This window comes from Miniopterus natalensis, chromosome 19 (assembly GCF_054644295.1).
Source record: "Miniopterus natalensis isolate mMinNat1 chromosome 19, mMinNat1.hap1, whole genome shotgun sequence".
Taxonomy (NCBI): domain Eukaryota; kingdom Metazoa; phylum Chordata; class Mammalia; order Chiroptera; family Miniopteridae; genus Miniopterus; species Miniopterus natalensis.
This window is the reverse complement of record NC_142099.1, coordinates 22433108-22458094: the sequence shown is the minus strand read 5'-3', so window position 1 is coordinate 22458094 and position 24987 is coordinate 22433108. Positions and strand designations below refer to the sequence as shown.

The window sequence follows — 24987 nt, the reverse complement described above, 5'->3', positions numbered from 1 at the left end:
GCCTTGCCGGAGGAATGAGCCAGGGTTCCTCCGAATCAGAAGGGAAGGAGCCAGGCCCAACGCCATGCAATTCTCACCTTCCACTGAAGTCACCAAACTGGTGATGATTAGCAACTGTAAGTGTACTTTGAAAGCAGGTTTTCCAAGGGGCAGTGAATTGGTTTTGGAGTTCTGTAAAACCACACGAGCAGTCACTGGATCATGCGGGCCTCACATTATTGGGGCAGGGGCTGCCGACATGATGGGATTTGAGGGGTGGCCAAAGGCGGTCACCCCAGGAATATCTCTGAAAGTCCTTTCATAAGGACAGACAGTGTGATAAGGTGAACAGGCAATGCAAGGTGTTTTGAGACAGCAGACGACTTTACAGGCCATCCTTTTGGTCGCGTACAGTTTTTGAACTTCAGTGTGACTTGCTTCAATGAACATATACCAAATGCCCTCATGGCAAAAAGGCCACTGTCCTCAGCACAGCCCATGACCTTTCATCTGACCAAGAACGTGCTTGGAGAAGGGCTGGATATTCCAGGGCTGTGCCAGCAGTGAGAACTAGACGACAGTTCTCCACGTGCCTGGAAGAGACCTGCCTCCCTAACCAAACAAGTCTGATAGAACTGTGGTCCGGGGCTGACCATGGTCATTTCTTTTCTCTTTCTGTACTCTCTTTCCTTCATCCCATCAATGAATCTGAAAGCCCCACTGTCTTCTGGCCTCTTTTGCCCCACGGAGTCCTGCCTGTGGTCAGTCCTACTGACCACACAGCAAAGCGTCCTGGGTCAGCAGGTCTCAGATGTGCACGCAGCCCTCCAAACCAGGGCTTCGAGGAGACCACAGCTGTCTTCCGGGGGAGTCAGCAGCTGCTCCGGGTCGAGCGGCTCAGAGTGCATTAGTCAAAGGTTATTATTTCCAACTGCTCAGCTTGCTCGGTCGGGCGATCTGGGACTAGCTCCTCGCTGGGGGGTTTTCTTCCTGGTGCCTGTTTGTAGACACTCATCTACCCAATTTATGCTTCAAGCAATACCTTGCTGGGGAGGAGCGGTATCCTGATTTCCTGCACAGCTTTAGGAACTCTGGGCCTTTGCACAAATGTGTACGAAATGTGGAGAGTGCAGCCAAGAAATGAGAGTAGGAAGGTGCAGTGCAGTGGTGGGGGCTGGAAGGGGCTGGGCCATTCATTACAGCGCAGTGGAGGTGGGGAAGGAAACACTAACTCAGAACAAGCTCTAGAGCTAAAGCAAACAGGAAGATTGAATGAGAAAGTCCCCAAGGGGAAATGACTCAGTGGTTTGGAAAGACTGGGCTCCAGCAGGGCCTCATCCTTAGAGAGGGAGGGGAGCCAGCCCGAGGGGCCCACTGGGGAGGGGCAGGACTGTCTCTTTGGTGCCTGGACTTAGCAACCGGCCTAATCCTTCACATTTCCCTGGACCAGGTGGGATTTGGGGAGGGGATTGAGAAAGGCCTCTGGACTCTCAGTATGGGAGGGTGTGCTGAGACTACATGGTCAAGAATCTGTTTGGCAAAAGTGCTGGAATATTTGGGGTTATGCCTGCAACGAGGGTTACACAGTGGTCCTTCCAGTGGCTGGAGCAGAGAGAACTTTCTCCCTAAAAATAGATGCTGATGAAAGAATGGAGGCACCATGACTCCCACGATCCCGTTACAGACTTGGTGTGCACATCAGAGGGGGGACATATTTTCTGATTTAAAAATCAGAGTATGGCATCTGACCCCAAAAAAAAAAATTCTGGTTTGTGAATTCATGTACATGAAACAGCTTAAAATGGTGTAAAATGAAATCATGCTTAGTCATAAATATAACAGAATGAATTTATTAAAGATCTGAGTGTGGCATGAGATTGGAAGTGTCCTGGAAAACCCAACATGAGCGAACACTGTGTTTTGAACTAAAGCATATCTGAGAAGGGCGGAGGAACAAAACCCTTTACCCATCATGAACTTACTAGTTACTTCATGAATCAGTGGGCGGCGGCAGAGGGACAGAACATGTTCCCTCGGGGGGAGGGGGGGAGAGAAACTATAGTCCCTACAGCAACTGAAGTGACAAGGACTTTGACGCTGGGGCCAGGGACCCAAAATGGAGCCCTCACTCTTCAAGTCCTGGCTGCGAATCAGGCAAAGCTGGGTTCCCTGATCTGCACAGTTCAGTGCTGAGCCCGCCAGGCAGCTGTGAGAACCCCAGCTAACGCCCATGGGCACCTAGTCCAATATCTGGCCGGTGGGTGTGTGTCCACACTAGTTCTCCCCCACTCGCACCCCGCCCCATCTCAGGGATGTATAAAAGATGCCCAGATGCCTGAGGACACCATCAGAAGCACAAGGAGGCCTGTCCCTTCTCTCTCAGGCAAGTGGGCGAGGAGAAGACATGGGCATGTCAGGCTGCCTGTGGCTCAGGGCCTGCAGCAAACCAGTAATGGGCCAGCCCCTTCACTGGCTGGAAAAGGGCACTGAGAGGGAGCTGTACACAGTCTGGGACAAAAGAAAGAAAGTTTCCCCTCCAATGAGGGGTAAGCAAGAGCCTGGCAGTTTTGGAAGAGTGAGAGAACAAGGACAGGGAGGGGGAAATGCAAACACAAATGAATGTGGAGCCCCGGGTGCATTTCGTCTGATTCAGGAGCAGCCTTGCAGAAAGAACGTGGGAGCCTCAATTATGCCACCAATGATCACGAGCATCTTCCCAGCCTGAGCCGGCCAGCAGGCAGCTCCTTCAGCGCCTTAAAGGGGGCACTGAAAAGCCACTTGCCAAGGCCCTCCTGCGAAGGGAATGGGGGAAATGTGTCATTTCCACCCAAACCCAGCTTTCAGTGCAGTACCTTCTTCATACCCTGGCTTTTTCTGAAAATGTCTCTGTCTTTTGAATTTCATCATTTACACCATTTGCTTCAGTGACTCTGAATTTGGCATGGGGCTCCATGGGTTTGCTGCTCTCTGAATCACAGGCTTGGGCCTGCATTACATAGCGGGCTTGGAGTCTGGCCTCAGAAGGAGGTTGCCAGAGCTTCCCACTCCCTCACCAAGGCTGGCTGGTGGCATGTACTGTCAGAAACACCCTCCCTTCCCTGTGGTCTCTTTTATAATTCCAAATTAGCTGTGAAAATAGTTTTCAGCCTGGGCCATGACTACCTAAGAATCAGGTCATTTCAGACAAATACATGTTTGGGCACCTACTATGTGTGAGGCGCGAAGGGGATTCCTAGGTGAGGACCCTTCCGTTGTATTCTCCGGTGCCTTGCCATCTATAAGGGAGCACTATATAGGGTCTATATAGGGTCTGTAGGGGAGACCAGGCTGTGGGTAGAGCCAGACTAGCACAATGGAGACAGTTCACAGTCCTTGTATTATTCTAAAGATACTCCTTGAGCATCTAATATGTGCCTTGCACTTTTTAATACCCTGGAGACACAGTGAGGAATGAGGCTGTGGGATCTGTGGTCAGAAGACCTGAGTCAAAACCCTGCCTCTGATGCCACTCACTGTGTTTCAAGGCAAGAAGGATGTGCAGGGGCCTGGTTAAGGCTGGAAGTGTCTACACAGTGACTGATGGAGCTGGAGTGAGGCAGCTGTGAAATGGGCAAGGCATCACGTTGCCTCAGGGGTGCTGTGTAAGCATCTTGGGCCTTTCATATTCCTCCTCCCCCATCCCCAGAACCTCCTCTCCTCCTCAGCAACTGCCACCCCTGGATTGTTTTTGAGCCACTAAAAGTGTGGGCCGCTGGGATTAGCACCCTGGGAAAACCCTGACTCCTTGCTCTCTACCATCTCATTTGAAGGTTGGCTGAAGGGCCAGCTCGTAGCACTTAACATAACAACCAGAAAATCCACTTAATGCCCTTGGTTTCCCACGAACCAGTGGTGGAGCAGTCGCATTTGCACAAAGCAGCATGTACGAAAATAGGCAGTTAGAAATATTCCTGGCAGATGGTGCTAAATATAGCAGCAGTGACAGATCAGCGTCGGCACAGCTCTTCTCTGGAGCGTTAAGAATGTGCAGGAGCCAAGAGGCTTCTCGTTGCCGGGAAGACTGTGGCAGCAACTCACCATGCCAGGGAGCTGCTAAGATCTGGGGAAGGGAGGTACCTCGGAGAGTGAACATCATAGTAAGGAGCTCCTGAATTCCACAAGTGCTGGAAAGAAAAAATCAGTGCAGACATGAAGTTCTCATGCACCGGATTTCATTTGTTGACCCTTCTGAAGGATCAGCTACTCTCCCAAGACATGTCTCCCATGAACAAAAATTGGCTGGATGGCAGCAGAGGCAGTGCTGTACAATGGTTAGGGTAGAGAACCCTGGTTTGCTGTATGAGCGTGGTCAAGTCACTTTTGGTGCCTCCGTTTTTTCACCTGTGGAATGGGATGATAGTAACACCTATCTCCTGTGAAGATTAAATAACATACTGTATGTAAAGGCCATGCACCATGCCTGGTACAGATTACTGTGGCTTGGATGCAGCTATTTTATTTAATGGACTAGGCAGGAGAGACAGGTACCTAACATGGCTAACAGGTTTTAAAGCTTGGGGCTCCTTCATTAAAAGCACCCAGAAAACAGAGCAACAGCAGACTCCCAAGTCCCACCAAGAGGGTCTGTGGAATGCTCTTCCCGCTTCTCTCTGCAGGACTAGCTCCTCCTCCTCCAACTCGGAGGCTCCATGTGACCGTCTCAAAAAATAGGACTTCTCTGACCACCGTGTCTTACAAGTACAACTCTTTCCTGCCAGTGTTATTTCTCTCAGCTCCCCTCTTTTAAATCCATACATGTATTATAGTTTATGATCACTCTGTTGATACGTTTGCTTACTTGTCCATCCCTGATAGCATCTAAAGTCTCTAATAACTGTTGGAGCTTGCGGTCCCCATCCTCAGTATTTGTGTCCAGTGAACCAGATTCTAGGCTGGGCGGTTTTCCCCAGGCTCCAATCCTCCCCTAAGTAACCAGGTTGACATGAATTCTGAATATTAGCATCAAGCTATATTGTTAGAGCAACAGGAATAATGGCTCTCCCGCTGAGTGGTATTTGAATAATCTCTCTTCCCAGGAAGTTCTTAGGCATTAACATTTTCACATCTTACTAAGAAGCCAGGATGTGATATCACAGGTGCCAGTGTCTTCTTCAGCAATATGTGCCCCCTTTTTCCTATTTGTAACATGGAGGAAGCATCATTGTATATCTCATGGCATTGTGGTGAGAATTAAATGACTTAAATTATATATGGAAGAGTGCCTGGTTCATAGAAGTGCTCAATAAATGTTAGCTTTTCAATTTTTATCATAGTAGCTCTCATTCAGGGCTACTACATTTTTCCCCTGAAATAGAAATTGTACATTATCTGCATTAAAGTCACTTAAAGAGTTTGTTTGAATGCAGAGTACTGGGTCTCAAACTAGACCAATGGAATAGTGTTCTCTGGGAAGGGAGCCCAGGAATCTGCCTTTGGGCAAATTTTCTAAGAGACTTTAGTCTCCCTGGAATTTGAGAACCACTAGTTGACTGGGTTTATATGAAGTATGGATAAAATTTCTACCTTGGCTCCTAGAAACCCAGGACCCGAGATGTGCTTAAGGCCTGGGGGAACCTGGGTCAGGATAATGTCAATAAGATCACTCTGAAAAACACCTGGTTCCTGCTCCAGCCCTCAGTCTTGCTCTAGAAATCTATCTCAGCATCTGTCATGATTAACTGCAGGTTAGCAGTCTCTGAAGGGAGGGTCCTACAGCCTTCAGCTTTCCTGGAAGGAGATCTGTTTAGGGAGCCTAGTGACGCTTTGAATACATCTGTCACCGCATCAATCAAGTCACATACACAATATACATGATTCCTGCTGTCTTCTGGTTGTGAATTATCTGATTCCCTGGCATGTCAGTGTATCAGGTGATTCATTTTGAACTACAACTCCCCCAGGATGTGACATTCAAATTTAACCCCTCTGAGCAACCTTACCCTAGAACAGCTATTGCATGTCTCCTATTTTAAAGATGAGAACTTGCCAAATCATCAGAGCAATCACAACACAAAACAACAAGTCCTTCTACTTCTATAGAACTTCATGGATGTTTGTCTAAGAGCGTTCACAGCTACCATCCAGCACGCCCTCACAATGGGAGCTGGGGAAAACAGGACTCTCTTCTGCTTCATAGGAAGCAAAACCTTGAGGAGTTGAGGTGACCCACCCAAATTCACCCGACAGATGAGAGGCTAACAGGATGGGTGATTCCCCAGGTACAGACCCTGGGTGTGGGCTTCTCATGCCACCCCGCACTGCCCCCAGCCACGTGCCTGGGAGTGGAGAGGAGTGCGGGGCACTAGCTTGGAAACACACTTTGAATCTTAAGTCTGTCCCTCACTAGCTGTGTGACCTTGAGAAAACCCACCTCACAGTGGTGAGATGGGAAAATAATGTGCAGCACTGTGCTTGTCAACAAGGAACACTCCATGGGTGTTGCATGTTAATATCCTTGCCATTAGTATTAACTACAGACAATAATGACTGACAGTCGGTGGTGGTGGTTCTGACCAAAATGGCTAAGATTCAATCTGGGGCCTTGTCTCCCCTCTTGCATATTCTTTTTGGGTAAGAGAACACTTTTGTAATTTTTTGCTTTGATAAAATAGAGAAAACTTTTAGAACTTATTACCTAGTTTTCAAGAACTTTAGGTTATTATATGTTATTATGTTTGACACAGGGAATAGCTGTGATTAGGGGAATGTAACCCAAGAAATAACTCATAGGAAATCAAAAATATTCCCAGAAGCACAATTTTAAGTAAAAAACTATAAACTAAAATCACACCAGTGTGTAGAAGGGCCAAAATTACCTTGATGGAAACCATGATGGAATACTACACAGCTACTAAAAGTAACAGGTAATGGAGGAAAAACACATAGAAATGTTTAAATAGAGCAGTATGAGGTGGAAAGTCACAACAGCATCAAAATTAATTTATATGTCGGTATCTAAATGCTGAACACTGCTATAAAAATCTTACAACCCAAGGGATTGGAATCTATGAATTTACCCTATCCCAACTTACATGGACCATATTACTACCTTAGGAAGTTGATCCTAATGCTTTACAAAAAACACATGTTAAAACAAAACAAACAAAGCCCCACCCCCAGCCCTGTGAATGAATGCATACAGATGTCCTCATAAACTGAAGCCTATGGGAAATATGGCTAATCCAACTCATTAGGGATTAGCGAGACTTCCCACAAGGCCCAGCTTGCTTCAGGGCTAAAAATGGAATTAGAAATTCCATTTCATATCATCTGATTCCAATCAAGGGCAGAGTCTTTGGGCTACTCTCTTAACATTGAAAGAATGTGGTATTATTCCCCAGATAGCACACAAGCTCTTTATGGGTTGGGGTCACAGTGGAGGTGTAAGTGTTTTGCCTTAGGTGAAGATGAATTCCCATGGAAAATGTGACACAAACACTACCTTTTGAGTTTCAAATGAATCAGGTTTTATACTAGAAAGAGTTTTCTCATTAAAACTGTACTTTGGGGACATGGCTCTCAAAGGGCTTGTGGGGCTTCCTGGTGGTCCTCTAGGGCCTTCTGGGGCCCTGTGACCTGTTCTGTTTTGTTCAAGTTTAAAAAGAGGAACAATGTGAAGCAGTGGAAGGAGCATGGGCTATGGAGTCAGATCTGAGATTAAATTTGGAGTCTGCTGCTTCCTTACTGTGATATTGGACAAATTAACTGATTTCTCTGAGCATCTACCTTAGAGGGTTGATGTGAGATAACATATGTGAAGTACCTAAGAAAACACAGAGGATCAGATTGTTAAAGCAGATGTACAAGAATAGATTCAGATCATACTAATAACATCAATGGAACAAGTAATCGCAAGGCCAGGTAAAGCAGCGGGTGGTCCAGGACTAATGCACCCTCCCAGGTGCTTCCACAGCACATCAAGATACAGTATTCTCTTGTTCAGATTAACACAGAAAATCTGTGAGCTGTGTACGTGGCCTCCTCACCTCCATAGAAAAGAGCCAACATGAAGTATCTTCATGTCTCACTCAGACAGTTACATCACATAATTTACCTTTTCCCCCAGGACCCATGCTCAGTAATCCATAGATTCCACATTTGTTACTAAGAAGCAATCCAGGCAGACCAGGTACCGCCTTCCAAAGCATGTCATAGGTAAGGGTGCTGCACCAGCAAATATCACTTGTGTGTCTACTTGGACGTCTCTGGTTAACATGTTTACATGAAGGTTTGATTGAGTTGCGGTCCTTACTGCCTTCCAATGGGCTTCCCAGGGTAAAGAGAGAGGGTGGACTGCAGGACTATTGCTAAACATTCCTTGCCCAGCACCTAACCCAGATGGAGACTTGACAAATAGTAGCTTTTATCACATTATTAAAAATAGTAACTCTAACATGATGATGCTTACAATCTATTTCGGCCTAACTTTCGGGTCCCGCATAACTATCCTGTCTGTTAAATCTAGGCCTCACTGTCCCAACTGTGCCTGATTCTCATCTCTGGTTTTTCTCCGCCTGTTAAATTCCACTGTTCTAGCCATCTTTCCAGGACAGTCCAGTGTCCTTCCTCCAGAAAACTTCCATGCCTACTGCTGCCCTCTGATTTCACCCTTTCTACCATCTATAATCCATGATTGAACACTGAACCCAGGGTACTTACATCATACTAAGGCTTACTTTTGTGTGACAGTGTTCTTTCTCCAAACAGATTATTAATCCCATTAGAGCTAAGCGCTCCTACTTTAGGAGTCACTTAGACCAGGAAGCTTCCCTGGATCCACCTCCCTAACAGATGTGGTCCCCCCAGTATTGACCCCCATCAGCCACACCATTTATCATACTGTGATGTTATCTCAGTTTCTTATAACTCCTGGTTTAACTGTTGTCTCTATGGGCAGTGAGCTCCAGGAACATAGCATCCCATCTCTCCTGCTCCCTCGCATACCCCCAGCCTGACACAGCACCCGGCAAAGAGTAGGTAATTAATAAATATTTGTGGAAGAAATTGGTTTTCTAGTGGTAAAACCTGGTGGACCAAGGAAGCTCATTAATTTTTACAAGGAACATACTGACCACCTACTCCAGGTACTCAGGGTGCCAAGATGGGTAAGACATAATTTTAGTCATCTGATCTCTGGACCTAGGAGTCTGAGTTAACTTCTTTACCACACTATTGGGGTCTCTAGATATGTACAAAATAACTATGCAGGTAAAATCAAAGCCAACACCCATTAGTTAAGCCCCACAAGTTAATGAGAGGGAAGGAGAACATCAGGGACTACATCTCTGGAGGGTTGCAGGTGCTCCCATTGCCCCTTCTTCCCCCCAAATGGCCATCACACAAGCTTTACAACTAGCCCCAATTCATGTGAAAAGCTTACAGAAATCCTTAAATGGAGCTTTAACTCAGTAGCTAGTTGGCCTTTCTCCTGCATCTCACCTCCTGCTCCCTGTGAGCAGCACTATATTTGTGAAGATAGATGCAAGGACACCTTTCTGGAAACCCCCTTTTTAGAATGACACAATCAGGATAGCATTCTGACTTGTGTATAACAGATTTGGCCACCAACATAACAAATTTAAAACCACAGGCTAATTGATTGTAATGTTTAAACCAGATTAATAATATAGATGTAATTTCATCCATCTTAATATCAGTTTACTCAATAAAAGACATTATATTGTCATTGCTTTTCCAAAATCAATGCATTTCTCAAGGGTTTGGTGCAAGGTCAGTCTATTCCTCATCTTCTGAGAAACAAGGGAAGTACCGAATTTAGTGTTCATTAGTTGTACTTTATGAAAGCTAAACTCTGCTGGACCAATCTCTCAAGTCTTTCCTGGGAAGAGGGTTTGGGATGATGGAACAGAGGCAGACGGATTCATATATGATATTTCTCAAGCATACAAGGTGACTCCCTCCCTCTCTCCCTTCCTATACCAAATGATTGTGTAGTGCAGCTCAAGATGAGAATGGCTCTTCCATTCAGGCTCTCACCTACTGAGGCTACTCTTGGTACCCAAGTTAAAGTTGTCTGCAGTCTGCACTGACATCACCAGCTGCTTTCAGCAGGTGAGTATATCAAAAAGGTTGACTCTGGCTGACTATTTTCCCCCCATTATAGTTTCCCTCCCACTAATGCTCCTTTTTTTTCCCTCCTGGAAGGTCACCTCCACATCCTGCAGTACCCTCTTCAAAGCCTTTCTCCATGCTCTGTCCTCTGTGGCCATGTGTTAGTAACGATTTCTCTGCCCTCCCACTAAACTGCAGCTCTTTGAAGGCAGGATCTGTGTCTCCTTTGCTTTAGCATCCCCAGTGCCTTCAAGAGGGCCTGGCACATGGTGAGCGCTGAGTAAATGTTTGGATTTAATGAACACATTGAATCAACGTTGAATTGAGAACAAACAGTTAGCAACTGGGAAAGAGAAAAAGAAGTGGGTTTAATGATTCATATTCGAGCACTGCATCCGAGACAGAGGAACAATGGGCGTGAGATCCTACAGGCTACCCCACCCAGCCCTGTGAGGCTAGGATCGGTGGGGAGGAAGTAACAGGAAAGGACAACAGACATTTCAGCTGTGCCTTATGTGGTCTCTGGGGACAGGTGAACAACAGTGATTTAAAGAAAAACTTGAGGAAAAAGAAAGAGACAAAAGAACCCCTTCAACTGGTTGCAATTAAGCCAATGTAACCCCCTTTCCGTTGACCAGGAGTCAGCACATTCTTTCCTCCTTTACACCATTTAGAACTCTGACCAGTGATCACAGATGGTTCTGTTTTTCCAAAGAGATTTTAGTACCAACTCTAATGCATTCATTTGGATTGAAAATGAAGCCCAGAGAAACTCGCCTCTTCCGCCCCCTTCCCCATCTGTCCGTCAGAGGTCTGCAGCCCAGAAGTTCACTTGGAGGGGCCTGAGGGAGGTGTCCTGGGGAATATGTACATCATTATGAAACAAGAACAGAGTTTGGAAGGTCCTCTCCCTGGATGTGCTCATGAGTCAGTTAACTGTACTTCTCAAGAGATGGAGCAGCTGTTTCTCAAGGCCAACCTGAAGTAAAATCTCTCTTGTGCTGTAAGCTCAACACTGCAATTCCTAAAGCCACCAGCCTGGCCTGCTTTCAGACTGTAGAGCCTATGCCACAGAGGGCGGGACAAACATGATGCTCATATTTTATTAGTGCCCCTCTGCACACAGTCCTGGCCTCAGGCACCTGGCTGGCTGAGACGCTCCCTTAGCTCATCCTCAGGATGCAAACATTTGCCTAATGGACGAGTGGTTGGCATAAGCACCTTAATTCCTCAGAGGAAAGCTGCAGTCATAGTATTTGACACCAATCATTATGCCTTATATACAGAAATAGGACTGGAAAGTTTCAGGGAGTACAGTTTGCTATCTTTCTGACGTCCTAATTTCTTATGAGAAGCTTAGCACAGCTCTGAGGACTGGTTAGTATCGGGATTTCCAGACTTCTCTTTGTCTCCTGGAAAGGAGGACATTAATACTGGCAATAGCTACATGTAACGACACTCTGCTTCGTGTCACGGTGCTGCAGCAAAGACCTCGGGGAGTTAGCTCTGTCTGGGCTGCTAGGGCTCTCATAACAAAACCCACAGCCTGGGGGGCTTGACAACAGGTATTTATCTTCTCACAGTTCTGGAAGCTGGGAGTTTAAGACCAAGATGCCAGACAATTTGGTTTTTGGTGAGGTCTTTCTTCCTGGCTTGTAGATGGCACCTTCTCACCGTGTCCTCACGTGCCCTGTCTTCTGTGCACAGGAGGAGGGAGACCCCAGTGTCTCTCCCTCTTCTTATGAGGACACCAGTCCTATCATATTAAGGCCCCACCCTAAGGCCTCATGTTCGCTTGATTACCTCCTTATAGGTCCTAACTCCAAACTCAGTAACAGTGTGGGGTTAGAATTTAGACATATGAATTTGGGGAGACAATTCAGTTCACAGTGACCCCACTAAGTCCTCACTACAAGCTCAGGAAGTCAGGGGCCTTCTCTACTTTTTATCATTGAGTAAACTGAGGGTTAAGTAAGTTGCCCAAAGTCTCACTGCCAGTAGGTAAGTTGCTGGTGATATTGCTTGTTCCTAGAAGTGGAGCTATGGCAGCTCCTTGGTATGAATATGGGGTTGCTCACAGAAAGGTTTGGAAGAACTGGCAGGTGAAAAATGAGAGCAGAACACTGAATTCATGGCAGTTCTGCTCAGTCAGGCGAGTCACTGGTCATTGTGCCCAGTTCTGGGGACACGGAGACAAGAATACTGGTTACCATCTTCCAGGAGCTCATAGTCTCAGCAGCGGTGAGGGAGCTCTTTCTATTTCCTCCCTGGGCCTTGCTCTGGGTAAAACCGAGAAATAGAAAAATGTCCCTTTGGGCCCTGCCACAGTCCTCTGAGGCCTCTTCCTTCATGTCCACCTCCAACCTGGCAGCTAGCACTCCAGATTACCGAGGGTCTTCACCCCATGTTATTCTTCCTTACCCTCACCCCATCCAGAACTTTCTTGATATTTCTTCCACTAAAACATCTTTTTCCAAGTCCCGTTCCCTTGAGGCAAGTCTCTCGGCTAGGAAAGGAAAAGTCATACTCATTTGTTGCTTCTCCAGGGTAATGTACTGACATTTTATTGGTGGCCTCTGGAGACTGGTGACTTATGGCACAAATTTCAGACACCACGGCAGGCGGTACAGTGGGAATTTTTTGAGGGTAGGCGGGTCTGTCAGTGAACATTAAACTCACAGGCAGTGAGGCATCATCTATCCTGGGCTTTTCACAAATAAGGCTGTTTCCTGCCGCTGTCAGAACTGTGCTAAAGGGCATGTGACAGACCCTGCCAATGCCTCACTCATTTCTGCAGACCTCACATTTCAGAATGAGGAAGGTCATGCTGCTTCTGGTTGCCTGCCCAGGACATCCATGGGAGTGGCTCTCAACCAATGACTCTCTAGAGATGTGTCACAAATACCCCAGTCCCTCCTCCCTTGAGTAGCATCATTATGAGGCATGAGCTTCACACATGATCTCGTGCTTCCCCGTGGAGTTTCAGCCACTCACTGTGGAAAACAGCATAACATACCCCCATCACTGGCTGCCTCCCTTCCCTGGTCCCTTCCCCATCACCAAATGGCAAACAGTGTTACCCATGACTCACAAATGGACTACTTGCACTACAGGGTGGCCACCAAGGACAAGGGCTGAGGCGTGAAGCCAGACACTGTGTAGATTTCCCTTCATGCCATGTAGTTGGCAATCCCTGTGGGGAGCCTTACAGCACCCACTGGTCCCTCTTCTGCATGGCCATGGAAAGAGGGTGGGGAGCCCACCCCAGAGCGGGTCTGCTTGTGGAGATGTCTGGAGGAAACAGCCCTCGCTGCTGTGTTTCCTTAACTGTAGACTCTAACCTCTCTAAATGGAATCTTAATTGGGGGTGAGCATGTGCAGGGCCCTGGAAATTAATTTGTTTCAATAGAATGCATGGGGTTTGGAGTCAGAAATGCCTGTTTGGGTTCCAGCTACACCACATATGAACTATGTGGCGATTTAACTTCTCTGAGCTTTATTTTCTTCATCTGTAAAATGGGGTCATAACTTCTGCCTCAAAGGATTGTTCCAAGGGTGACAATAATAGCTAATAAGGTTCCAAGTGGCTCACATGAAGTTAATGTTACTCAAAGTAATCCTACGAGGGTGCATCACAGATCCCATACCCAAACCCTTGGAGCCAGATGAGTTTTGAAATTCAGAATTCAGATTTAATTAAGATAACAGGGTACAGGTAACATATATTGCAAAACCCCCAGGGTCTGGGGGAGTCTCCTAGACTCAATCACAATATTTCAATACCAAAAATAGGAAGATTTAAATTGAGGTAAAGACAATGTAAAGTCTTATTTTGGAATTGCAGATAAAGGATTGTGTCTCAGGGAAGTTAATCAACTTGCTCAAGATCACATACCAAGATTTGAGCTGGAAAGACCAGTGCCAAAGCTCTGCTTTAACCACTAGTCAGCACTGCCTCCAACAATGAAACTCTCCTACCAGAATAAGCGAAGGTAATAGGGGACTTGTATCCGATTCATAAGGTAGGTGAGAGCTGCTTTTTGTTAATATCATAAATGAATTCACATAATTTCCCCCAGAAACAAAACTAAAAATATGGTCACATCTGAAACATTAATGCTATAAAATATCAGCTACAAAAAAGAATAGTTATCATTTCTTGAAAATGTGCCAAATCATTTACATCTATTCATCTCATTTAACCCCCGTAAGAGCCCTAAGAGATAGGTTTTATGAGTACCACCCATTTTATAGATGAGGTTAAATAACTCACCCAAGGTCGCCCTCAGCACGTGGCAGAGCAGATCCTGCGAGCTGGTGACGCCTGCGCCCCTTCCACTACACTGCGCGGCCTCCAGAGGGCAGGTGTGCTGCTGACCGTGCCGCGTGGTTCACCCGAGGTCACGGGAGAGCCAGCCCAGGCCACGGCTACCTTGCCCTCGCCGCCTCCTCAGAAGGCCTGGCAGTGCTGCACTTCTGCTTTGGAAAGCTCCACAACTCAATATTATTTCCTTTTGCCGCCCACTCTTGCCACTCTGAGAAAAGAACAGTACCTAGTGTTCACTAGAAGATGCAAGGGAATTGATTGAAAATTTTATCTTATCCCAGCCCTGTCCATAGTGTTGCACCATTCTATATTTAGAGAAATGTTCCGTGCAGCCAAAGAGGAAAAAAAACACACAAAAACAAGTTAGAAAGGTACTAGGTTCATGCCAGGAAACAAGAAGAAGCTGCATATTCTCATTCTTTGCCCAAAGAATGACTATTAAAAAAACAACAAAAGATAATTTTAAAAAACCACGACAAGCCATGTCTGCAAACAGTGTTTTCGGGTCCGGGGCATTGCACAATCTCCAGGCCATTGAAGACCAGGATAGCATAGCAGGGTCCCCTTCTGCCTTTATAGAAATGAGGCCCTAATTGGAACCCAGGGGTCTCAGTCAGAATTACTGTAAAGTCAGGGAAGAATGCTGATGGTGAAGTCATGGGCTGGGTGCAGGGGTCCCCTCCATGTGCCAGGTATCAGCTACCACCTCAGACCAAATTTAAACCCTGCTATCTCAAAAAGATGCAAGTGAGTTTAAAGGACTGAGGTTCATTCAGTCATGAGTCTAAAGGCTTGACGGTAGCCATGGTTCAAGATCCCCAGTCTCCCTGAGAACCTATACTCTGGGCTTCCTCAGAAGGTTGTAATTCCTCCAAAATTTACAGCAATGTGTTTCAATCACTGTCTTCCACTACAGTTATTTGTACATTTTCCATTTTTAAGGAGCTTATAAACTGTTTAAGGGCAGAGAACAGTCCGCAGTTATTTTACAACCTTTGTGGCAGAGATTTTTCAACCTTTCCCATCCCATGGCACACATAAACTAATTACTAAAATTCTGTGGCACACCAAAAAACATATCTTTTGCCAATCTGACTAAAAAAAAAAAAGGTAAATTATTTCACACCAGACAGCTATTGTTGTGTTGGCTGTTGTCATTTTTTCAATTTGACAATCTAAGGGAAAATAGGTCAGTGCCCCTACTAAATAGTTAGGTACTGCATGTTTTAAAAAATTCTTGTGGCACACCAATTGAAAATTGCTGGTCTATGGAAACTAGCTAGCATGGCATCTACTAAACTGACATTTTTAAATGCACCTCTTGCTCAAAGCCTTGTTCAGTCCTATCTCCTCCTGGTTGGGGTCAATAAGATGGTTTCTTTTCCAATCCTGTGAAGCATCACATTTCTGGACTCTATCCAGTCCCTCTAATTTCTGCCCTCATACAAGCCAATTTTTGCCTGAGCTTATGTCATGTTATACCCTGCTCAATGTAACTTCATGAGAAGATCTGAGCCAGAATCACCCAGCTAAGCCTCTCCTAAATTGCTAAGAAAATGTGAGATAATAAATGTTTGTTATTTTAATCAGCTGAGTTTTGGGACTTGTTACACAGCAATAGGTAACAAATACACCTCTCCTGCCCTACATCCCTCCCCCATTTTCACCTGAGGACAGGAAGAGAGAAGTTGCTAAGGGCTCAAGCTTAGGTTCAACCTACTCTGACAACCCAGATTTGCTTCCAAATCATCCCCTCTATGAAGCCTTTCCTCACAAAGCCCAGCCAATTCACGTCTATAGAATTTTTTAAATTTTAGAGATTTTTTTTTACATTTTGAACTCTAATGTAAGCATGCTATCCAAATCCAAGTTGTTATTGTTTCATGTTTCTTTACTTATTAATTTCTTCAAGAAGAGAATAGGCATCCCCACTGTCACAGAAGGCTCCATGCCAGGTCCCAAGACTTAACCCACCCTGAACAGTCCAGCTTCTATTTAGAGGGAATTTTTCAATGAGCGTTTGTGCTATGCTGAGCTAAGTTTAACTCGGTTGTTTTCAATCCCAGTGAATTGTCTCAATCCCGCTTCCCTGCAGTGGAAATTTCCCTTACTTGGTGTAAGCCTCCAACTACATAGCTGGTAGTTGTCTTATTGTTGTACAATTTATCTGAATTCAAAGGTATAGTTTCAGCAGCAGCAGCAAAGTGAGGCCCTGGTAGTTTTCAAGGGGCACAGTTGGTCTTCGGTGTCCTCCCACTTCTTCTGGCACTTCTTCCTACCACGATGCACTTCCAGGCTCCATTCCTTGGAGGCCTGGCTCTCACCTAGTTGCCACGAATTCCCTCCTAAGGTGGCACTTTCTGCATCAATGGGAAGAGCTTGGGGACTGCCAGGGGAAGGGAATGCTGATAGCTTATTAAGTGCCAGTTATCATTTACCCCCACACAATCGTGTCATTATGTGAGGACAACACAACCGAGGACGTATTGTGCCCCTCATTTCACAGAGAAGGAACTGAGGCTCCCCGGGGATGACAAAACTCTCCCCCATTGCTCAGAATGGTCTGAAGTCAGGCTTTGCCCTTCAAATTTTCTGAGCCTCAAAAATCCAAGGAGCATATTTCTAATGATAGCTTATCCAAGTGGATGATTGGAAGGACTGTTTTTTTAAACAGGTGTGGAGGTAGGAAGAGACAGAGGTGAGAGTAAACAGAACGGAGGATGTATAAAGGGTGCTGATGCAGAGAAAGGACCTGTGCAGCAAGGTCCTTCAGGTAACAGCTTCCAGAATTTAGGGACAGAATAGCTCTCAGATAACATGGGCACCAACTCCTTCATTCTGCAGAAGTGAAGCAGTAAGGCCCAAAGTGGGTGAATTATACTCATTTAAACCTAAAGGACTGAGAACATACGTTCCAGGAAAACCACACCTACGTTATATTCTTAGGAACCAAACTTCCTAATGGTCTTACATGGGGTGAGAGAAGAGGTGACCAATTTTCCACCCATTTATAAGACCACAGTGTCCCCATCTATAGTCATCAACAGAAGTATAGTGGCTACAGTTTTATTATTATGAGTAGGGAATTACCATTTCTACATAGAGTTTCCAAATTTAGTAGTGTTAACATGTCTACATTCCCCTTCAATAACTGTTGGATAAACAAACACACACAGGTTTAACATAGGAAAGGATGTGTAATAAAATATTAAGGAAGTTTTTCAGATAGATACATTTTGTTTAGAAATCTGTCGATTCTTAAAACTACTAAGGCAAAGAAGCAAAGTATAACGGATTTTGTGGCAGAAGCCTGTTTAAAGGAGCATTTAGCCTGGGATGAGCTCTCTCTCATGGTTCAAGAAACCTGCCCCCCCCCTTTGCTGCAGGGGTGACAGAGCAGGGGCAGCTGATTCTTGCCCTGCCCTCAGAATGGCAGAGAGAGCTGGGTGATAAGTAGTCCACTTGTGAGCATTTGAATGCAATCAAATAAAATGCTTATGGAGCTCTTACTGTGCCAAGTACTGTATCACCAATAGGTCAGAAGTCGCCTGATACGTCTAAGAAAATTAATTCTTATGAGTACAAATATGCATGTTAATGATAATTAACACCTGTTTGTGAGTGTGGCAGGATAATATTTTGATATATGAACTGTTTTCCCCTCTTAGTAATTCTTGTTATAAGAGAACCTTTTCCCATACAGGCTTTCTTGGCACAGTGCCTTGGGATGGGATTATACTACAGAACAAAAGAGGCAAATTCTTGCCTTTTGAATTTCAAAACCTGAAATCTTGGCAAAAACAGTATGTTTGGAAGAAAACTAGATCTGGAAATGGTCACAGTTTTTTTTTCTAGCACTAAGATAAAACTAGGGGTGGGGGGACATGGCAGGGATGGGTGAGAGCAAACACAGAATTAGACCCAAACTTCAACAGGTCACAGAGCAGAGGCCCAGTTCCGTCCCCTTTGCCCTGACCCCATCTGGGTTCCTGAGCAGAGGAGAGACAACAGGATACTGGGGGATCCCCTCAGTCACGTGCGGGCTTTTGTGGCCAGCACCCACGCCAAACTTCTGCTGCTGCCTCCAGGCTCAGGTAACACCTCTGACGGTCATCCATGTAGCGTTTTGTGGAGACAACAGGGAAAGTGCATTTAGATGGAGAGGACCCGAACCAGCCCGAAAAGTTCCCTCACATGCCTGTGAAGTTCAGGCACAGAACCAAGTATTTTCCAAGTTCCAGGTGGAATAGTTGAGAGATTCAGATCTGAAAGGGCATGTGGCTGGGGATTAGGAGAACACAGTGGTGACTTGTGTGGAACACGGGCACCGCGGGATGATGTTCATGTCAGCTGATGCCAGGATGGACTGGTGTCTGCCCCCCCTTCTCTCCTCACCCATACTAATGCACCATGAGAGCCCCTAGAGATCATGATCACACTAGATAACTATCCATCCCAGAAAAGACAGCCCAGGTTCCTCACAATCCAGCCCCATCTGAGCTCCCATGTTTAACCAGCTTCTTTCAGAAGGATTCTCGCAGGATCCAACTAAATCCCCTACACTGTAGGCACAAATGCTTCCTTTTCCCCATTCTTGGGAAGTAAAGACTAGGACAACATATTCTGCGTACAGCCCAGATGCAGCAGAAGAGGGAGCAGTGTGAGGTCTACAGTGATCCTAGGTTCCTGACACGTAAAAGAGCTCCCTTCTGTGATACTAAATCCATAGCCTGAGCAGAACGGTAGGGAAAAGTTTGTCTTCCACACTCTCTCTCCTCCCAGCCCCTAGGTTGGCCCTTTTCTCACCTCGGTGGCTTAGTGCCCTGTCCTTGCAATGTCCTCTATCTTCCCATTGCAACCTGAAACTCATTCAAAGTGACTCAGTATAGTTTGAGGTTTAACTCTCCTCCTGCTCTGTTCCCACAGCTAATCAGTGGTTAAATCTACCTCTGTGTTCTCTCTCCTCTCCTTCCCATTACCTGGAAATGCTGTCCTCTGACTGTTCCTTCTCCTTGTCGAGGAACATGGTAGAATTCACTTTCTCTCCTTCCTCAAGCTGATCATGGCCAGCCATGTGACTGCTTTGGCCAATAAAATGCGGGCAGCGGTGCCATATGCTGGTTCTGGTGGAAGGAAGCATTTTAATACAGCATTTTAATACAGTGCTTTCTTCTTCCTGCCACTGGCACCAACAACATTCCAGAAGGCGGAGGCTCTGTTGACCTGATTCCCAGAGTAAGGACTCCCAAGTCTATGTAAGCAAGAAATAAACATCTGTTAAACTAATTCACTGGTTGTTACTGCATCGTGATCTCGCCCATCCTGATTAACATAGCTGGGCTACTGTTAAGGTTCAGGCTCTCAGTGCTTGTCATCTGAGCTCTAACACATACTATTCAAAGTGTGGTCTGCACACGAATGTCAGTCCACAAAGCATCACCAGTCTGCAGTGAGGCAAGTACAGAAATTGAGAATAAATGTTTAGAAATTCTTATAACAATTTAACTAATTATTAACTTTATCTGTTGAATTAAAATATTTGGGCTTATGTGCCCCCCAAATCTTAGCATTGTGCCTTGCCCATGGGATGCTACAAAAATGCTTGTCATTAATTTGGATCAAAGTTTCACGACTAAGAAGAATTACAGTAGGATTTCAAGCAATAGCAAGCAGATCTGGGTAATATTTAGGGTGCAAGACCCTTCCTCACTGAGGGCGAAATCATCATTTAAAAGTTCCCTGAGTCTACTCTTTGTGCCAGCACAAAATTTAACAAGCAGAGAATCTTTCTGAGCTCTTTCTCATTTAATATTAAATATTGCTTTAGGTTTCCCTATACATAAGCGCATGAACATTAATGTATTTATTCTTTGTAATAAAACTAAGTATATTGCCTATGAATATGGTTTTCCAGATTACCCACAGCTTGACATTTTGATACATTTGTTCAAGAGTACAAGAGGGTAATATGATTGATCCCTAAATCACAACCTAATTGCCTCCAGCACTAAGTAGAGTTATTTTTGTTCCCAAAGTCTCTGACACACATTAATATATTTCTGTGCACCATACAACAAAGAGGCAGCATGGTATTCTGAAAAGCACAATGGGCCTCATTACCCACTCACTCGCTACTATACAAAGCCACTGCTTACCCACTTGGTACCCTACTTTCTCCATGTGTAAAATGTAAGGATAATACGTTAATAATAACAAGTAAATAACATCAGCTCTTTTGTGAGAATCAAAATAAGAAGTACTGAAGCACTTGGTAGTGAATAAAGTGCTAGAGAATTATAGTTTAGCATTTATAAATAATGCTGCCTTAGAAGGCTCTCCCGTTATCTCGTATACACAGATTTTCTCCTATGTAGCAAGAAAGTAAGTCTTTGAGAGGTGCATTGTGTAATACTTCTGTGTCCTATTCCAAGTTCAGTCTTTTGGGACAAATAATATACATAAAACGATTGTCTGAAACGATTTAATATGTCAAACATTGTTGAACCCCTTTGCAGTTAAGTAAACTGCATAAGCTTCATAGGCCACAGGACAGGTATTCCTCACTCACGCTGACATGACTTTGGATTTTGGCTGCGAGTTGTCATTGGCTATCTGAGGGAAGAAGTCACATCCCACTAATCTTTGTATCTCCAGCACTTACCAGTCATCTAAGCACACAGAAGGAGCCTAATTGATGTCTAATGATAAATGAATAAAGGAAGTGAACTTTAATTAAATACTTCCTAATATTACCTCCACTCAGTATGCTGAAACCTAAGCCAATCTTTGATTCTGGTTAAATTGGTTTGGGGGAAGTTTTCCAGAATCATCTAAACATTTTAAAAGCACACCCACGCACAAAATCAGGTGATTTTCCCAACCTCTTTCCTTACTGAGCACAAGCAGTTCTTATTTCGAGATCATTAAGAGGCTTAGGCTGTGGGCGAGGGGGTGGGAAGGAACAGAACAGCTACTGGTCTGAAAGAAGGGAAAGTTGTACTATTCCTTGTTCAGAGGCTACAACGTTATTCTGCACATGTAAACGGTCAAGGTGAAAATGCAGCAGATGGATAAAGAGCTTCTGTATAGAATATACACTTTGGCAGGAGCCACTGTGCTGTGGTAGCGAAAGGCCTCCTGCCGGGGCTGCAATGGAAAAAGTGACCTCAGGGAGGAATTCAGAGCAGAACTGCTCAGAAAGAGAAGATGAAACACCATGCAGTTTGGGTCAAGTGCTTTAGTCCTGGACATATTGAAGTATAAAGCCATTTCAGTTTAAAAAACACAGATTAGACGAATTTGCTGGAGTTTGCTCTCCTAATTATAGCTTAGAATAGTTCTGAAGTGCCACTGCCCTCCTGTTTCTCATGAGAGATCTATAGTGTTTAAGGACACATTCTTCTAGAGAGGCCCAGGAGAGGAAACTACATTAATCTGGACTCACTGGACCTACATCACCCAGTGTTCCACTGAGCTGTCTCAGCAGAGGGTACACTGACCAGGGATTCCAAAAACAAAGGCAAAGACAGAGAAACTGCCACATGCCCTTTCCCCCTTTCCTGCTCCCATCTAGAGAGGGCGTTTAGGGAAAAGTTTATGTGTAGTACAGAAGCAACCTGTCTGTCACCACTAGTGTGCGGCCAGCTCAGCGAGTGTTTCAGGACTGGGGTCTCTTGCTGTGTCATCTGATCCTGAAATTTCTTTAATAAATTAGGCCTTTGCAAGGAAAATAAATGAAATGCATCATTTCATATAGCTATGAATAAAACCATAGTCTAGAAAAAAACACCCACGCCACCCACTCCTGCCCCAAACAATCTTTATTTTTAGAGAGAGATTTGCATTTTGAGAAAGCATGAATCAAGGCACAAACTTACTGACAGTTGAAAGTGTAATTTTAGAGGCATGCCAGAAAGAAAAAGGGGGTGTGAGCATAATAAAGCTTATTTATATTTTTATTTATGCTATTTCCCACAGATTGAAAATAAATTTTCAAGAGCACCACTTCTCAAGCTGATCAGCTCCTAGGAATCTGAAAATCTGTGCTTATTTAGCAGTGCCCTCTGGTGTCCAAACGCATTTTAGTTTGCCTTGAGGTAAAAAGTAAGCCACTACAGAATTCAGCAAGTCTGTAAGCAGCATTCATCCAGTCACCAAATATTTATTAAGAGTTTAGTATATATGCCAGTTGCTGTAAAAGGTGATGGGATGCACAGATGTTTAAAAGAAGACACGAATGTAAATGCAATTACAAAACTACTTGATTACACACACAAAATCACTTTACCTAGTTTTCCACTAAAATGAGACAGACACAGCTGGGTTGTCTCCCTTTCCAAACTGTTCTGGACCTTTATTCACATTAGCGGGCTTTGGACAGAACAACTTTGGTCAAGTATACAGGGAACATTCTGAAACAGAGCCAACATTCCAAGACATACAATTTTAACAGTTTCTGTGAGAAAGCTTTCAGTAAACCCGAAGGACACTTCTGGTCTTGTAGCAATCTGGGAACCACTGGTCATTAGGACACACAAATCTAACATTCATTGAGCTTTACATTTCTTTCTGAAGGTGCACCATTTCCCTAGCACTGTGATGAAAAGCCTCAAAAGGAATCATGTGGGAGAAATCCTAATTAATCATAAACTATATTAGAATTCTTAGATCTGAAAACTGACGACTGGAGTTACAGAAACACACACTGTGCTGAACTGGTACATCTTCAGACTTTCTAGAGGAGCAGAGGGAGTCTAAGAGTTGCCAAGCCCTTCCATCAAGAGATTAACCAAAGAACATATATGCATATAAGCATAATCCATGGACACAGACAATAGTGTGGGGAAGGCCTGGAGTGGGGTAGGGCTGGGTGGAGGGGAGCAAAGGGAGAGAAAATGGGGGACATCTGTAATACTGTCAACAATAAATTTTAAAAAAATCAAATATACGTGAAATTCAAAGGAAAAAAGAAACTACTCAGACCAAGAATGATGCTTTGATGCCATTTTGTAATATTTCTACTTTTTACCATTTTCTATTCTTGTGGTTTTCGTTTTTCTAGAATAATTAGCCATGACTTGGTTCTAATCAATAGAATATGGCAAAGGTGAGAGGACGTGTAAGATCATATTATGTAAGATTATGAGTCTATCTTGCAGAGAATCTCCTTGCTGGCTTTGAGGAACCAATCAGTTGTGCTGGCAAGGCCCAAGTGGCAGAGCTGAGAGTGGCCTCTTGTCAGCAACCCCCTAAGATCTGAGGCCCTCAGTCCAACAGCCAACAGGGAACTGAAAGCTGCTGATAACGAGTGAGGAAGCAGACCCTTCCCCGGCCAAGCTTCAGATGAGACTGCAGCCTTATAAAGAACCCAACTTTGAGATCTTAAATGGGTGCTGTTTTAGGTTGCAAAATTTGTTATATTATTATGCAATGACAGATAACTAATACAGGTCTCAAGATACTTTTCAGAAACGTTTATTATAAAAGTAACACAAGTAAAGAAAAACTGAAATATTGAAAAAAGACCAACTCACCCTTTTTCTGCCTGCCATCCTATATAACCACAGTTAGTAATTTGTCAATTTTTTATTATATGCTGGGTGTGTTATTTCTAGCCACAATCATACCCATTCATACACTTATATATCTTGCTTTTTTTTACTTAATATTTTCTCATGTTCATTATATTCTTTACTAATTTTCAATGAGTACATAATATACCATTCATTGGAGATATATATATGGGCCTGCATTTGTAAGTAAAGTTTTATTAGAACACAGTCATCCATGCAGATTTGTTTACCTATTGTTTATTATTTTTGTGCTACAAACTGCAGAGTTGAGATGTGACACAGACTCTATGGCCTGCAAAGCCTAAAATATTTACTTTCTGGAAAAGTTTATTAACCCCTGTCCTAAACTTTTAAGTAGTTTATAATTTGGGCAATTACAAGTAATGCTACTTAGAACATCTTTGTGCAGATGATTTTTATACTTTAGGCAACTTAATTGGAATATATTATAACAAGAGTGGAATAACTGGGTCTACCTCCTAACAATGTTTTTAAGGCTGACACTGTCCCCCACTACTTCTGTTGTAAAAGTCTATGACAGAGGGTTGTGGTAATAAGAAGGAAAGAAAGGCTCAATACTCTCATAGGTAGCACATCTCTGGTCCTTATTAATCCAGACATGTAAGTTTACACTCTGGATGACCCTATTTATAGTTCTGACTTAAAGTAAACCAAAGAGGAATGTAACAGTAATTGCAACATTAAAAACAATTAAAATAAATATTTTACTTTCTATTGGGATGAAAAAGCAGACTGAAGTAAACTCTCCAGGTATCAAGGTGCATATGAAAGGCATTCCAAGCTAGCTGCAGTGGCCAAAGGCATTGAGAGGGCTGAGTGAGGGAAAGAGTGGCAGTCTCGAGGATGAGCTGGCAGCTATGAGTGGAGTATGACAGAAAAAACACAAATTCCACCCCAGGTATAAACTTGTACACAACTGTAATTAAACTGTCTCCAGATAAGAAAGTTTTAGAGCAACTACCCCATATTTTTGAACAA

At 44.3% G+C, this 24987-nt stretch overlaps 1 protein-coding gene across 2 annotated transcripts in view; it reads right to left on the bottom strand.

Moving 5' to 3' along the window:
• TSEN15 (tRNA splicing endonuclease subunit 15) overlaps window positions 1–24987 on the bottom strand; it is an 84967-nt gene that overhangs the window by 48203 nt on the left and 11777 nt on the right. The window contains exon 5 of one of the 2 annotated variants that reach the window (XR_015716132.1): window positions 19396–19539. The gene's annotated coding sequence lies outside the window, so the exon portion shown is untranslated. Of the gene's footprint in view, window positions 1–19395; window positions 19540–24336 lie in introns of those variants that run through there. The other variant, XM_087828182.1, reaches the window with a different exon arrangement.